Here is a 4,719-nt window from a genome sequence, read left to right on the forward strand (position 1 = left end):
GGGGGAATTTAAGGGGGGAGTCTGGAAGAATCATAAATATTTCAGGAATAACCAAAATTTATTAAATTATATATACGTACTTTATTATGGTTTTAATTTTCAAATTGTTTTGGTAGATGATCAAGAAAGAAGTTTTTTTTTGTATAATAGGTGCACAAAACTCTATGTCCTACAAAACAAACCATTTTTGGATTTTGCATATATTTTTTTGAATACATATTTGTTAGATTTAGCTTCTTATTGTGAATATTTAAAAATATTTGGTCAAGTGTATAAAATGATCATATTTTTCTTACAATTTGACAATTTCAAAAACTATATATATGGGAAAATTTGCAAATATTCAGAGTTATCTACAAAGACTGAGACGTTAAAGACGACCTGAAACACTCTTAATTTGACGATCTCAACGTTGGATTAAATTTTATGTCTTACATTTATTCTTGTATAATTGCTTATTTAATGATCGGGCTGTAAAAGGAAACAAGTTTACTGCTGCAGGAAATAGTAAATATTTAAAAAAATTTATATTTTGGATTTTTGGTGGCCATTGATCAGCATTTGAACAGTATTGTACAGTAGATCCCAAAAGCACGGGAATTAATTGATGACCTTGTAATTTTCCTTTTTAGAACATTTCTGGTCGACAGTAGCTCTGTTTGTGAAAAATTAAAATTTTCGATTTTTAGTAAGTTGAATCCATCTTGAAAAGTGTTTAATTCTTATAAGTTCCTTCCATTCTATCCACAGAAGAAAAGTTCAAGTCACTTTTGTTGAGAAACCACAGTGAAAATAATTTATTTTAACAGATTTAAACATGGATATTTCATTCATACTTGATCAGGCCTACAGAGGTTGTATCTTGAGTGATATATCAATTGAGTTACAATTCCTCTCCAGAACTCAATGGTCTACAACAATACCTTAGTCTGCAACAATCCAGATACAACACTCTCTATATTCGTCAATATCTATCAATCGAGATAGTATACTTACTAACCTATAATCCCATTTTTTCAATTTTTTGGTTTGATAATGAAGTTAAATTTAAGATAAATAAAATCTTTATTTTCTGATTTACCCCATTTTTACATAATCAATAAAAGTACATGTTTTAAGTTTGATAATATATGTATATTTTGTTAACCCTATCCCTGCTGGGGTACTTGAAAACCAGGATACGTTAATCTAATATCATTCATAGTTTGAAATATCTAAGGTNAAGAAATGAATAAGAAATGAATAAGAAATGAATAAGAAATGAATAAGAAAAGAATAAGAAATGAATAAGAAATAAATAAAAAATGAAAAAGAAATGAATGAGAAAAGAGTTACAGTAAATATCTTTAAAAAAAATCCGACTGCTAATTTGTTTCTACGTACTTGAAACTGTTTTAGGCATAGATTAATAACAATACAGATAGAGCACTGAATGTCGTCCAAGATTTAGGGGTTTTTCGTTCACAATAACCCTGAGGCAAAAGCCCAAAGGAGTTCCGCTGCACTGCATGCGCATAACTTATGGGGTTTTGCCCCAGAGTTAATCGAAAAAACCCTAAGTATTGAAAAGACGACATCTATTGTTCTATATCTGTGTTGTTATTTATCTATGTTTTCAGGCCCCGGTCCTGTAATTCAGACAGGGACTGTCCTGCAATAAGAAGGTAATTTTTTTTTCAAAAATTATGAAAGTTTAAAATATTTTATTATTTATTTTCTAAGAACCTTTACAAACTTTGCCACAAACTCAACTTTCCTAATCCCTTATCAAATAGATTCTAAAACTGATTCTAATTCTGATGGCAACGTAGAATTTGTTCACTCTCAGTACAGCTGTTTTCTGACGTCATAAGTGTCAACTCAGTTTTTATTACCAACAAAATTGTTGATAATAGTAATAATTTTAGACGAAAGTGCTTATCTTATAGTAAAATAAGTGCAATTGTATGTGTTCTTTTTTCTGTTTTTACACTTTTTTACTTAATCTTGAAAAAATGTCAACTAATGGGAGAAAATGTTGTCTTCCTTGTTATATTTGACACTTGTGACGTCATGTATAATTGGTCCATTTCTCTGTTGCCACCTATTGTACTTGAGGGTCTATAACAGTCTACACCTTTTTTTGATCTGACAAAATTCATAGTTTGAAATATATAAGGTCTACGACATTGGGCTCCAAAGATATAAGGATTAGAAAATCAAAGCATGTAGCAAAGAGGCAATTTCTTTATAATTATTCAAGGATGACGGATGAAATAAATATTATTACCAAAGACAATAATTCCTTCAAAAAAAACAAAAACAATGAAAAAAATATCTAAATATAAAGAAGATACATTTCCTAGAAGATGTTCATTCTTTGGATGTATTTCTTGATGGATATTTATTCTTTAGATACATTTCTTGATGGATATTTATTCTTTGGATACATTTCTTGGTGGATATTTATTCTTTGGATCCATTTCTTGGTGGATATTTATTCTTTAAATATATTTCTTGGTGGATATTTATTCTTTAAATATATTTCTTGGTGGATATTTATTCTTTGGATACATTTCCTGGAAGATATTTATTCTTTGGATACTTTTCTTGGTGGATATTTATTCTTTAAATATATTTCTTGGTGGATATTTATTCTTTAAATATATTTCTTGGTGGATATTTATTCTTTGGATACATTTCCTGGAAGATATTTATTCTTTGGATACTTTTCTTGGTGGATATTTATTCTTTAAATATATTTCTTGGTGGATATTTATTCTTTGGATACATTTCCTGGAAGATATTTATTCTTTGGATACATTTCTTGGTGGATATTTATTCCTTGTATACGTTTCTTGGTGGATATTTATTCTTTAAATATATTTCTTGGTGGATATTTATTCTTTGGATACATTTCCTTGAAGATATTTATTCTTTGGATACATTTCTTGGTGGATATTTATTCTNGATAGATAGATAGATAGATAGATAGATAGATAGATAGATAGATAGATAGATAGATAGATAGATAGATAGATAGATAGATAGATAGATAGATAGATAGATAGATAGATAGATAGATAGATAGATAGATAGATAGATAGATAGATAGATAGATAGATAGATAGATAGATAGATAGATAGATAGATAGATAGATAGATAGATAGATAGATAGATAGATAGATAGATAGATAGATAGATAGATAGATAGATAGATAGATAGATAGATAGATAGATAGATAGATAGATAGATAGATAGATAGATAGATAGATAGATAGATAGATAGATAGATAGATAGATAGATAGATAGATAGATAGATAGATAGATAGATAGATAGATAGATAGATAGATAGATAGATAGATAGATAGATAGATAGATAGATAGATAGATAGATAGATAGATAGATAGATAGATAGATAGACCTTGGAAATACTAAAATCTCTGAAATTATTTAATATAAAGGAATTTTATTAAACGAGAAACAGCATTTTTGGATCATCATATATAGAGTTATAATTGGAACATCTTTGTTCCATGATTGGAGCATCATTGGAGCATGATTGGAGCATGATTGGAACATGATTGGAGCATCATAGGAACATCATTGGTTGGAGCATCATTGGAGTATCATTGGAGCATCATTGGAGCATCATTGGAGCATCATTGGAGTATCTTTAGAACATCATTGGAGCATCATTGGAGCATCATTGGAGCATCATTGGAGCATCATTGGAGCATCATTGGAGCATTATCGAAGTCTTTAAATAGTTTCACGAAAACTGGAGGCGTTATCTTGGCGTAGTAGTATACTTACTAACCTATAATCCCATTTTTTCAATTTTTTGGTTTGATAATGAAGTTAAATTTAAGATAAATAAAATCTTTATTTTCTGATTTACCCCATTTTTACATAATCAATAAAAGTACATGTTTTAAGTTTGATAATATATGTATATTTTGTTAACCCTATCCCTGCTGGGGTACTTGAAAACCAGGATACGTTAATCTAATATCATTCATAGTTTGAAATATCTAAGGTTTAGAAATTCAGAGTTTGTGACAAAGACTCAATTCCTGTGCAAATTTGCAAAAATTGCAGTAATTTTTTTGCAAAATCCAGATATTTAGTAAAAATGTCATTTTTAAAATCTAACAACTGAAAGAGGGCCAAAGCAAAGATTTAGTTTGTTACAGGAAAAGTAGTCATTCAGGCAGTATGCCTGAGGACTCAGGCAGTTAGTATAAAAGCCCAAGTTTAGACCTAAAGGGAGGGGTCATGGGTATTTAAGAAAATCTAGAAAAATTCAACAGCCTCAGACCAATGCTTTTTGAGTTCTGTAAAAAACTACAGGGGGTCAATTTTACCCCTCCCCCCCCAGCCGGAATAGGGTTAATGTTATTTTTTTCTAGTGTGTGCATTATATATTACTATTAAATCATTGACATTATTTTATGAAATTAACATAGTTTCATCAAATAAACGTATCATCTTCACTTTTTTCTTAAATCTTTAATGTTGAAGATTATCGAAATATATACTATATCTGCATGAAACGCGTATTAAAAATATTTGAAGATTTAGTTTATAACAAGCCTGTAGGATTGATTGATTGATAAATGAAAAAAGCATGTTAAAAGGGAATTGAGAATTCTATTATTAAAATGGGGAATTTAAGAGTGAGATGATAGGAAATAGTGTTTAAAGATGGGTGTTTGCTATGAAGGGGGGGGGG

General features: G+C 29.2%; 1 long non-coding RNA gene across 1 annotated transcript in view; it reads left to right on the forward strand.

Annotated features, from left to right (window-relative positions):
* The first annotated feature begins 1,593 nt into the window (after positions 1-1,593).
* Positions 1,594-4,719, forward strand: part of LOC111717008 (uncharacterized) — a 7,959-nt gene continuing 4,833 nt past the window's right edge. Inside the window, exon 1 of the long non-coding RNA XR_002768645.1 lies at positions 1,594-1,664. This is a non-coding gene — a long non-coding RNA (uncharacterized LOC111717008). The remainder of the gene's footprint in view (positions 1,665-4,719) is intronic.

Source organism: Eurytemora carolleeae, unplaced genomic scaffold (assembly GCF_000591075.1).
Source record: "Eurytemora carolleeae unplaced genomic scaffold, Eaff_2.0 scaffold1578, whole genome shotgun sequence".
Taxonomy (NCBI): Eukaryota; Metazoa; Arthropoda; class Copepoda; order Calanoida; family Temoridae; genus Eurytemora; species Eurytemora carolleeae.